Source organism: Cetorhinus maximus, chromosome 12 (assembly GCF_964194155.1).
Source record: "Cetorhinus maximus chromosome 12, sCetMax3.hap1.1, whole genome shotgun sequence".
NCBI classification, from domain to species: domain Eukaryota; kingdom Metazoa; phylum Chordata; class Chondrichthyes; order Lamniformes; family Cetorhinidae; genus Cetorhinus; species Cetorhinus maximus.
In genome coordinates, this window is record NC_135890.1 from 96,165,323 (window position 1) to 96,178,368 (window position 13,046).

General features: G+C 40.8%; 1 protein-coding gene and 1 long non-coding RNA gene across 3 annotated transcripts in view; one reads left to right on the forward strand and one right to left on the reverse strand.

Moving 5' to 3' along the window:
- The window catches only part of setd1ba (SET domain containing 1B, histone lysine methyltransferase a), a 144,288-nt gene that overhangs the window by 66,874 nt on the left and 64,368 nt on the right, over positions 1-13,046 (reverse strand). The window lies entirely within an intron of this gene.
- On the forward strand, positions 1,304-6,672 carry LOC144687715 (uncharacterized). Its single transcript, XR_013578197.1, has 2 exons — positions 1,304-1,729; positions 6,232-6,672. It is a non-coding gene; the product is annotated as an uncharacterized LOC144687715 (long non-coding RNA).

Consider the following 13,046-nt stretch of genomic DNA (forward strand, 5'->3'; position numbering starts at 1 on the left):
CTGCCAATAAATGTAAATACAAACAGTTATTAGAATTTCATGGGCCAGTTGGCTAGACAAAAGGCTGTATATGGCCCACAGTACAGAGTTTGGAAGGATCAGTGGGAACATTTGTTCAGGTATCAATTCATTCATCAAAGATTCTACATGGTGTGATGTCTAGGGGGGGGAATCATTGGAGCAGGCTTTACTGCTGATAGTGGATTTGGGAAACACTCTGACAACTGAGGAAAGCGCCTGGAGAAGGTCACTCAAATTTACTATTTGGTGAAAAGGGACAACATGAACCCTTTGGAAGCTGGAAGTGACTGTGGACTGTTTGCTATAAGAACTGTAATCCTGTTGAGAGCGCGATAAGTATAAAAGAGGAATGTTACTTTCTGTAGTTTAAAGTATAAGTTGCCTAAAAATGTGTTTAATTAAGGGTGTTTTTAGTCATTCGTTACAGTACAAGTCTTAAAACGTGAAATCTTATTGTGTCATTCTTTTCAGCTATTAACTGGAAGTTTGAATCGCTTTTTAAACTATATCAGCCTCTAGAGGGATGGTAGCAATATTATAATTTGAGATCATCTTTCTTGTGCCTTTTACTCAATGCTGTGTGTATTTTTTTTTGAAGAGACCACTGGAACACCACTCACTAGCCAGGCATCTGCCTGCTGTTGGTGTGGCTTGGAGCCAGCATGGTCTTCACATTTCCTTACTAAGATTTCACAACATGTTGATTTCTCACCTAGAAACCAACTCATTACCCTAATCCCCAAAAAGGACATTGTTCAAATGAACTACCACAGGAAGAGTTAATTAATAGGAGTGATTATGTAAATAGAAGAATGTTGATTCTTTTTTAAATGCAGTAGAGGAGTAAATTTCAGTCCAGACTATCTTTTCTGGCACTACGCTAGATTTAGCTTATTCCAAGATAATCCATGACTGAAATACAGCTGCCTCTCCCATTGACAGATCTATTCCCAGTGACATACAGACAAGTGTTTAAGTTGAATACCCTTTTTGTAATCAAAACCTGTGTCTTATCTATCAAATCCACTCCATCTGGTCACTTGTGCTGAACAATTCATACACCAACTGAAGAACTAGCAATCAATGCCTTCCATTAATAATATATTTACAAAGATCATTAGCACTGCCGAGCAGACAACTGATTCTGTATATGGATCACCTAATTACTTCCAGGCAACTGCTGTTCCAGTATACAGTGTGTAAAAGCTGTGAGCTTTGCTTGTTAATCTAACTATTTAAACAAAGGCATTTAAACAAAAGCAGCAGGCATATGATTAATGCAGAGCCAGGAGCTCAACTGTGATCAAAATACCAGGAGGTTTCTCCATTACTAAGTATTACATAAGATGACAAAGTAAAATTTATTCCTTCTAATTTATGGGGGCACGCATGGCAAATTCATAAATGAGCAGAAGTGCATGGGATTAGAACAGCCCCGGTCCTTATTGTAGGACTAGGAGCATGTTATTCCAGTTGAGAAATAAAAGTATGATGTAAGAATCATTGACCCCTGGTGTTTATGGGGAGGGGTGCAAGATAGACCATAAACGACCTAGGAACCCAGAAAGGCCAGGGAACCAAATCACCTGGCCTCATTAACATATTTTTGTTCCACTTCCTTCCCAGCAGACAGCCAAATTAGCAACCTGGTCAGCAACCAGGAGGAATTACCCACAGCACGAAACTGCAGCTGGTGTTCATGAAGCAGGTAAGAGAAATTGCGATTGAGAAAGGGAGGAAGATCAGCAATCAGAAGTGGATGGTGGGGGGGGTGAGGGGTGTGGGGAAGAAAGGTGTTGTGGGGAGGTCGGCAATTGGGAGGTCTTGGGGCAGTGGAGAGCTGTCTATTGGGGCTGGAAGAGGCTGAAGATTTCCTTTAGAAACTGGGAAAAACAAAAAGTGGCAGCGGGCATCTGTATGATAGGTTAGGGACACACTCCACACATTTAATTCTTTAACACCTTTCCCGCCCACCATGTGTGTGGGTGGGGTCATATCACAGCTTTGATTTTCAGTCTTCTTAATATTTTTCTCGCAGAATTAGTAAACCACACATTCGTTATTAATTGTATTGGATGGTTTTAATGGAATTTTACTTTAAATAGTTGTATTCTTATGGACAAACAAAAGTCACCCATTATACGATAAGGAAAGTGCACTGTTCACCTGGACAAAGTGATATTCATTTCATGGGAATGAATGCAGTCTTCGACAAGTAAAATATTCCCTTAATCAGGAAATAATAATTTGCCGAAAGGCTAATTTTGTACACTCTGCAAAGATGCAACATTTTGTGTAAAGCTGCTGGAGTGGCATCCAGGTGAAAACCCTCATAAAAGTTTGTGATGTGCAAGTCAGGAGAAAAGCAGAGAAGGGCTTGAGTAAAGAGCCATTTTCATCTGACAAGATGCTTTCTACAACTTTCATTAAATCGCTCTGCTTTTCCAATACACGTTAATAACATTATTTCCCTTAAATCAGCTGTTGTCACTCAATGAACATCCAGCAATCACATACAAAATCTAATCCTTTAACTTGGATGTCATCCTACATAAGCTAAAATAGGGTTCAAATGACAGATGAAAGCACTTGAGCTTTTTTGTTACAGTGCATCATGGAATAACAATTTCTTAATCAGACTGTTTCCTTCCAATTACTTCCAAGTATCCATGCTATCAATTTAACAGAATATAAGACCATAAGACATAGGAGCAGAAATTAGGTCATTCAGCCCATCGAGTCTGCTCCGCCATTCAATCATGGCTGATAAGTTTCTCAACCCCATTCTCCCGCCTTCTCCCCGTAACCTTTGATCCCCTTACCAATCAAGAACCTATCTATCTCGGTCTTAAATACACTCAATGACCTGGCCTCCACAGCCTTCTGTGGCAATGAATTCCATAGATTCACCACTCTCTGGCTAAAGAAGTTTCTCCTCATCTCTGTTCTAAAAGGTCTTCCCTTTACTCTGAGGCTGCGCCCTCGGGTCCTAGTCTCTCTTACTAATGAAAACATCTTCCCCACGTCCACTCTATACAGGCCTTTCAGTATTCTGTAAGTTTCAATCAGATCCCCCCTCATCCTTCTAAACTCCATCGAGTAGAGACCCAGAGTCCTCAAACGTTCCTCATATGTTAAGCCTTTCATTCCTGGGATCGTTCTCATGAACCTCCTCTGGACCCTCTCTAGGGCCAGCACATCCTTCCTGAGATACGGGACCCAAAATTGCTCACAATATTCTAAATGTGGTCTGACCAGAGCCTTATAAAGCCTCAGCAGCACATCCCTGCTTTTATATTCTAGTCCTCTCGAAATAAATGCCAACATTGCATTTGCCTTCCTAACTACCGACTCAGCCTGCAAGTTAACCTTAAGAGAATCCTGGACTAGGACTCCCAAGTCCCTTTGCACTCCAGATTTCTGAATTCTCTCCCCATTTAGAAAATAGTCTATGCCTCTATTCTTCCTACCAAAGTGCATGACCTCACACTTTCCCACGTTGTATTCCATCTGCCACTTCTTTGCCCATTCTCCTAAACTGTCCAAATCCTTCTGCAGCCTCCCCACCTCCTCAATACTACCTGTCCCTCCACCTATCTTTGTATCATTTGCAAACTTAGCCAGGATGCCCTCAGTTCCTTCATCTGGATCATTAATGTATAAAGTGAAAAGTTGTGGTCCCAACACTGACCCCTGCAGAATTCCACTAGTCACCGGCCGCCATCCTGAGAAGGACCCTCTTATCCCCACTCTTTGCCTCCTGCCAGACAGCCAATCTTCTATCCATGCCAGTACCTTGCCTCTAACACCATGGGCTCTTATCTTACTGAGCAGCCTCCTGTGCGGCACCTTGTCAAAGGCCTTCTGGAAGTCCAAGTAGATAACATCCATTGGCTCTCCTTTGTCTAACCTGCTCGTTACCTCCTCAAAGAATTCTAACAGGTTTGTCAGGCAGGACCTCCCCTTGATGAAACCATGCTGACTTTGCCCTATTTTACCATGCACTTCCAAGTATTCTGAAATCTCATCCTTAATAATGGACTCTAAAATCTTACCAACGACCGAGGTCAGGCTAATCGGCCTGTAATTTCCCGTCTTTTACCTCACTCCCTTCTTAAACAGGGGGGTTACATTAGCGATTTTCCAGTCCTCTGGGACCCTCCCTGACTCCAGTGATTCCTGAAAGATCACCACCAACGCCTCCACTATCTCTTCAGCTATCTCCTTCAGAACTCTGGGGTGTAATCCATCTGGTCCAGGTGATTTATCCACCTTCAGACCTTTCAGTTTTCCTAGCACCTTCTCCTTGGTAATGGCCACCATACTCACCTCTGCCCCCTGACTCTCTTGAACTTTGGGGATGTCACTCGTGTCTTCCACCGCGAAGACTGACGCAAAGTACCTATTCAGTTCCTCCGCCATTTATTTGTTCCCCACCAATACTTCTCCAGCGTCATTTTCCAGTAGCCCAATGTCCACTTTTGTCTCTCTATTACGCTTTATATATCTAAAAAAACTCTTGCAATCTTCTTTTATATTACTGGCTAGTTTACCCTCATATTTAATCTTCTCCCTCCTTATTTCTTTTTTAGTTGTCCTCTGTTGGTCTTTGTAGGCTTCCCAATCCACTGGTTTCCCACTGCTCTTCGCCGCATTGTATGCTTTCTCTTTAGCTTTTATGCTGTCCCTGACTTCCCTTGTCAGCCATGGTTGCCTTGTCCTCCCTTTAATATGCTTCTTCTTCCTAGGGATGAATTTTTGCTGTGTCTCCCAAATTACTCCCAGAAACTCCTGCCATTGCTGTTCCACTGTCTTTCCTGCTAGGCTCATCTCCCAGTTAATTCTGGCCAGCTCTTCCCTCATGCCTCTGTAGTTGCCTTTATTCAACTGTAATAACGTTACATCCGATTCCAGCTTTTTCCTCTCAAATTGCAGGGTAAATTCTATCATATTATGGTCACTTCCTCCTAAGGATTCTTTCACCTTAAGCTCCCTTATCAAATCTGCCTCATTACACATCACTAAATCTAGAATTGCCTGTTCCCTAGTGGGATCCACCACAAGCTGCTCCAAAAAGCCATCTCGTAGACATTCCACAAATTCCTTTTCTTGGGATCCACTACCAACCTGATTTTCCCAGTCTACCTGCATATTGAAATCCCCCATGATCACTGTAACCTTGCCTTTCTTACATGCCTTTTCTATCTCCTGGTGTATCTTGTGCCCTACATCCTGACTACTGTTCGGAGGCCTGTACATAACTCCCATTATGGTTTTTTCACCTTTGCGGTTCCTCAACTCTACCCTCTCAGATTCTACATCATCTGACCCTACGTCATTTCTTGTTATCGATTTAATTTCATTTCTTACTAACAAAGCAACCCCACCCCCTCTGCCAACCTGCCTATCTTTTCGATAGGATGTATATCCTTGGATATTTAGCTCCCAGTCCTGATCCCCTTGCAGCCATGTCTCCGTGATGCCCACCACATCATACCTGCCAATTTCAATCTACACCACAAGCTCATTTACCTTATTATATGGGGACTTGTCTTGAAGGGAAAACATTACAAAATTGTAATTACCAATAAGTTATGTAGATACACAGATTTCTGTCAGCAGTGTTGTTACTAATACAGGCGGAGAAAAATAGAGGCTTTTAAATTCAGAATGGTACAGCACAGGTGAATTGTATTTGGTGTCATCCCCAGTAAAGACATGTCATATTCTTAACTTTCAAGCTACACACTTTAATCAATGTGGACTCTTTGAAATTAACATTTTTTTAAAAAATGAACCATATGCTGTTGCAAAGATGGCCACAGGTGACCTTTTTTGATTTTTGCACAGACAAAGAACTAACTCAGTTCTCTGAAAAGTCATTAAAATGTAAATGTATATGAATGGAGGGCTATCCCATGAAAAGATATTCAAAATGCAAAACACTTGGGGAATTTACAGCTCCTATTTTCAGGGTATTTACCAAAACTCAAATTCAATGGTCACCTCAGACTCAGTGTCTGCAAACTCAAAACTTAACAGAGATGTGGAGAAACCAGTTTATCACACGCAGGTATAAATGGCCACCATTCATCCCCCATTGTGTAGCAATGGCTTCTAACTCGGAATCATTTGTATGGACAATAAAGTATTGATCATGTGGTCACATGATTGAAACTGACTTCAGATAATACCTCTTATTATTCCAAGGACCAGCCAGAGAAAAGTGAGTCTGGAGCCCAACAGGACACAAGAGCGACCATCCTCCAACAAGAAGAATGAAACCCTGCCTAATACAACCAGTCAACCCAGGTAGTGAGAGAGGGGCTAATTATCTTCACCTGCAAAGGTTCATCTCCACAGAAACTCCACCACAACTCTGTGTGGAACCAAGAAGCTTTCAGCCTCCATTTTTATCTTCAAAGAACCATGAAAGAAAACCCTTGAGGCCTTCAATGCTTGTATCTTAAAGGACTAATTTAAACACATGATTTGCTTCTCATTATTCTATTAATAACATAAGTGCATGCTTCAATTCTAGAATTCATCATTGCTTCCGTGTATGTGTCTGTGTGTTTGAGGGAATGAGTGTTTTTGTTGCGTTTACATTTCAGCGTTTTGCGCGAATAAACATTTTTATTTTGATTTAAACTTACCAGAAATCCTGTTTCATGTGTATTGTTAAAAGTCACAACATTCAAAAAGGTTTTAAAACACCCTCTAAAATACACATCTTGTTGCAGACAACAGAGGTGAGGAAGGGGAAAAGTTATCCCACCACCTCTCCCTATATTTAGCACACTATTGATTATCTAGGATAATTTTTCTCTTCGTCAGAATTACCTACATTTTCCCACCCTACTGCAATAACTTCATCAGTTAAAAAGATGGTCTCATGATCCACATTGAAAACTACAACAATGTTGGTCGTATTTCCTTGAGATAAGGGCCCGTTGTCTTGGGGCATTCCTTCTAATCAATGGCTGATCATTGATAGAAGCCATTGCATCAAGGTGAGAAGGCACTGTGTTCGTAGATTTGAATTTCACATAGTAAGTGGTAATGGCATTTAAAATCAAAATATGATATAGGACTACATAGATCAACACTATGCAGTTGAAATTTTACTGACAAATTTTGTGACAATCAAAAGAACTGCACTATTAAGCACCTGCCCCACTCCAACAAAGTTCAAGAGGAAGAGGAATAAACTATGTTTTGTAGTGTTTATTTTAGAGAAAGTCATGGCAAGTTTCAAACACAATAAGTGATAGAAAATATTTCTAGTTACTAAAAGAACACAGTTCCTGTCAAGGTAGTTGCTGTTCTATTCATAACTCACCCTTAGGAGCAGACTGGATTAAAGAAACAATATAGTTGATAACGCGTACTTTATTTTTTCCAAATAAATTCTTATGGTATAAAAATTACACGTTGTCTGTATTCTATTCAATTCTATGTAATAGAGGAATAATGAATATCACATTCCAGCTTACTCATGTTAAAATACAATCTTCATTTATGTACTAAGTTACACATTGCACCACATCAGGTATCAGATCCACTCCTTAGATTGAAGCAAAAATAACCTAAAAACTGAGTGGTACATTTACAAATTGAGTATCTGATGATGCATTCTAAATTTTTGAAATTATTTAGCCTCTTCCTCATGAAACTAAAAAGCTTTGCAGCATTTGTCTTCCGATATGCAAGGAGCTTCAATTTTAGTTTTAAAAGCTTGAAGCTGTTCATGTTTTCAATAGACTTTAAAAAGAATAGAATGTAAGATTTACAACTCAACCTAGTCCACATAATTGGAAAGAACGCTGCATTTCTTGTACCCACTTGTATACCCCTCAGTGCTTCTTCCATGGATCATTAAATATATCCAGTGACTAGCTGAGCAACGAAAAACTTGCACAATCCTAAGTCCAATTCTTGAATAGCCTGCTAGAAATGTGCACACTTACATTGTGTAAAGACTTGGCTGCAGTGCCAATGAAATTGAATAGTCTGCCAATATTCACACGTGAGCTCACACCTGAAACTTCCAAGGAGTGGCAATCATCGTTGGATTGCTGCTCCATTTCTACTCTTCAGCGCCACAACTCTGCTCCATTTTCTGGCCAGGTCTTCTAATCCCAGCTTCTGCAGAAATGCAGAGTGGTCTTCCATCGAACTGTTTCCTTGTAGCGCTGGATCATTGGGAGAAGACAAGCCATGCCTCTTTTTATAGCACTAGCTGCTGCATTCTGGTAAGTGTTCACTAACACAATGAAAAGCTTTGGGACAATTAAACAGCTTTTCAGTGTTTTACTGAATGAGTGTAGGAGTGAATGGGTGAGTGTTCAGGTGTGTAAATGGGTAGGGTGGATGAGGTAAATGGGTAGGGCAGGAGCTGGGTCGGGACAGGAGGGAGTCGGCGGGGGGTGGAGTTTGGGTGGTTATGGCTAGTCAGGTCGGATCAGGGGACAGGAATGGTGAGTTGGAGGGTCAGGAGGACTAGTTGAGGGGGGAGTTGAGGGTGTCAGTTGTATAGTTACCCACAAGTTAGAATAGAATTTTTCTGTCTAACATTTCCTGGGTAACTATCCAGGTAAGTTGGAACTGTCTGGAGTCTCCAACTCTAACTCAGAGTTGGAGACTTTCGTTTGGAGGGTCCCAGGGAGCAGGGGAATTGCCCATCAGAAGTTCAAACTTCCTGGGAAATTTCCACAGAGTCACTGCATTGGGACTTCTGCAAGGTCCCAAAGCACATCTTGGAGAGCACATCCAGTCTCCGATGATGCGGAGACTGGAAGATCTGGGCTATTAATTACAGCCACTTGAATAGGGCACAGGTGGAACTATACCCCAGTATGAAATCACTATCTTCACAAACAAACGAAGAGGAAATAATGGTAAGAAAAAAATTATTACTTATTTTTAAAATGTGCTGAATATGATGGGCTTGCTCCCAATAGCTGTTACTTTCAGCATTCCTTCTCTGCATTATGTTTAACTTACCTCTCATTCAAGGTAAATTCGGTTGTTTGCTAACTCAGTATGCTAACTAAATCAAGCTTTCTGTGTGTTTTGAAAGGAGACATACAATGCATGACAACTGACCTCCAGTAAGCAAAGTTCACACATTAAAGAACAAATTAGTGTAAAGCCAGGGCAACATTAGAAAAATTGCAGAGTACAAGGTTAGTTTTTGTTCACCAGAAAGTATTAAGACATAATTTAGCAATTCCCTTAAGATTTATATTCAGAGCTTAAATGATACCAACGCGGTTTCTGGTTAGGCAATTTTTGTCAGAATTGCAGACACAAAGAAAGTGAGTGAAGAACCAACTAGAACAGACATCATTTCTTGCAGAAGTAGATGGTGGCATATACAGAAAATGATGATCAATGCAGTATTCATCACTTTGAGTGCTTTTGAGAAGTGAGGTAAACAGAGTGCTCTTCTAACAATGATGAAAATCACAGATGGCCTCTTAATAAGCTGAAAACCGAACTAAGGCATTCAGCTGACACAAATGTCAAGAGTGAAGCTTAAGTGGGGTAGCAAGCCCAAAATTAGGTTAAGTCCTTTGACTCACTCCTGAATGATTATTTCATATACAGTATAGTGTTTGTGACCTAGTTTTCATGTTGTTGTGTTGTGGGTGTATTAAGCTGGCAGTAATGAGTAGGAGGAGGCGTGATTTGGAGTTTTGATTGTACACAGTACCACTAGACGGGGCCTGTAAAGCACAAATTGAAAAACCTATTTATTAGAATGTGGAACACTACCACACAGTAGTTCAGGCAAATAGTACAGATGCATTTCAAGGGAAAGCTACGCATGTACACAAAGTACAGAAGGACATGCAGATAAAGTTAGATGAAAAAAGGTAGCAGGAGGCTCGATGTGAAGCATAAACACTGGCATAGACTGGTTGGACTGAATGGCTTATTTCTGTGCTTATGATTTCTGTGTAATACTATGTAACTTGACAGTTGTGTATTTTACCTGCCATGAACTTCCCCTTTTCATTTTTCCACCCTTCTTTCATGCATCTTAGATCAAGCTTCAGTTGAATAGTGCTCAATACTACCAGGTTGTCATAGTTGCATTACTACACCAAAATCTTTATTGTATGTTTATAAATATCCCATGGAATTGTTCACCATAAATCAGATGGTATTCTGTTTTATAATAACTACAGCAACTTTAATCTAAAACAAAGTCCCAAGGATTTTTATCAATAGAAATTGATAATAGAAAATACAGTGGAAGGAGTGATTAAGAGGGGTGCCAAAAGACTGGTCAAAACGATTGGCTTTGAGAAAGTTTACAAAAACAGTAAGCGCTGGCAAGGGAGAAAAGGATAGATCACACATGTAACAACGCTAAGCCATACAGACCAAAAGGTGCCAGATTCAATTCTCAGTCTGCAGGTGACAGGTTAGCACAACAACAGATCCCATCATCCTTGAAAAGGGAAAGCTTAGACAGGGCTCACAATCCTAAACACAAAGCTAAGCTAGTAGTGCCCACAAATAAATGTCAGGTGAAAATATTATCTGCATCAATTATGTACCCTCCGCAGTTGCATAACTAATGTACACATTTAATGTGGTCACTTGGGCAAGGTACATGACAACTGTTACTAGCAATGGCACTGCGCCCAAGCAGGTATCAGCATCTTCAGCTGCAGGTAAATTGAAGGGGGAAGGAAATTAAAATTTGAAGTAGACTTACAGTATTCATAGCTGCACTGCCTTATAATTGCTTTGATTTTTGGTACTATGATCATAAATGCATGAAAATGCTATACAATTTGGAGGAAACTTTAAAAGAATATCAGAAATGGCTGATATAATTGAAATCTAACCAGGAGGATATTTGTTGCTCAGACTTCCATGTCATTTGGCTCTCAGCTAGCATGTAGACAGCCTGAGGAGCAAGAGAGCTGGCAACGGGAAAGGTGATAGATTATCTGTGTAACACCAAACTCTGCAGATTAGAAGACCCCAGGTTCAATTTCCAGTCTGCAATTAGCTGACCTTAGACTGGTGAGCACAAACTCAGCATCCTGGGGCGAAGAAGGGAAAAATTAGCCAGGTCTCCAAATCCTAATCACCAACTCCAGCCAGAAACATCATTACCAGTGGTAACCCAGCATCAAACACTCCTTCCAGGTGAAACAGTAATGTATTGTATTTCTTTCAATTTAGTATGCTGCTCACAATGTGTTTCTCTTCTACACTGGGGAGACCAAGCACAGATTGGGTGATCACTTTGTGGAACAGCCCCATTGATCCTGCAAGCGTAACCAAGCTTCTAATTGCGTGACCTTTTAATTCTAACCCCCACTTCCACTATGACATCTTTGTCCTTGGCATCCTACACTGTTCCAATGGAGCTCAATGTTAGCTTGAGGAACAGCGCCTCATCTTTCCATTGGACATTTAGAGCCTTCTGGGTTCAATACCAAGTTCATCAATTACAGATCGGAAACATTGCTCCCATTTTTTCAGAGAGCAGTTACTAGCATTTATTCTGATGTTGTCATTTACACCTTCTCTAGATTTATCTTTTATTTCTTTTCTTGTCCCATTACCGCCCCCTTTTGTCTTGCACCATCATCCCTTTTGTCATTTAAACAATCCTGCTTTCCATTCTATTATAAACCTTCCTTTTGGTTCTTTCCTCCCCTACACCAACCAACCCCCAACTTTCCCTGCCTCTGTACTTGCTTAAAACCTGTTACAGCTCTAACTTTTTCCAGTTCCGATGAACCGTTATCGAGGTGAAATTTTAACACAGTTTCTCTTTCCACAGATATTGCCTGACCTGCTGTGCATTTCCAGCATCTTTTATTACTGAGGAAGTTTTTTGATAAATATTCAAATTTATATATTCTTAGTGATCTTATTATACTGGCAGAGTTGTTACAGCACTAAGAGCTTTGCCACAGAGGGTCATTGAGGCATAGCCCACTTCACCTTTTAAGGAAAATATGGATAAATATTTGAAGCAGAGGAACTGATGGGTCTACAGGGAGAGAATAGGGTAGTGGGGTGAGATTTGGATTGCTCTAGAAAAAAACCAGCAGAAACACAGAGGACCAAATGTGCTACAAACTCCTACAATTCAATGGTAAGGCTATATGATGAAAATAAACTACAGCTACACTGCATCTCAAGTAGAGAAAATTTCTCAAAGCAATTCAAAAGAGAGGAAAAGAAAAAGCACTAGGCTTTTGAGAGGGAGTTAGCAAAGATCGCCAAAACTTCATTACAACAGATGGGTTTTCAGACTGTGTTTTGTAAAGACATGGAGGGAGAGACAGAGGAAATTCTGGAGACAATTGAAGTCTCTGCCACAATGATAATGTAGAACATGAGGGGTGGCAGTGCCAGCGGGCAGGAGGTTATGGGAGGGGTCAGAAGGCTAGAGAAGATCATATGACATAGTCGGGCAAAGCCATAAAGAACTGTAGGTGAGGTCATAATTTAGATTTGATGCACTGGGGATGGGGAGTCACAGTAGGTTAGTGAGGAATGTGATGTTGGGCACACACAACTACATCAAGACAGGAATCACAATGGAGTTTGGAGATGGAAGTCAGGAGACCAGGTTAGAGGAATTCAGTCAAAAGTTAAAGGGTGTGGAGAAGGGCTTGTGCAGCAGTGGGGGTAAGGAAAAGATGAAGATTAGCAATGTTGGAAAGGTAGAAATAAGTGGTTTTGATGATGAATATATGGGAGACTGAAGTTACATATCCTCTGGTTCAGACCAAGCAAGCATTCGGTGATGGGGATGATGTCAGGGGCAGAGAAGTAGATTTTTTAGTGTCGGCCAGGAACAATTGCTGTAGCCTTTTAAATGTTCAAGTGCATGGATTCTTGGAAATTATGGCAGTGATACACAAGGGCAGGAAGAGAAGCTCTGGTTGGAAACCATTGAGACAGGTAGAAGTGGAAGCCCGCAAGGACAATCCCGTGGAGGAGACAGTGTGGAGAACGGACTCGTCAACTGTGTCAAGTAC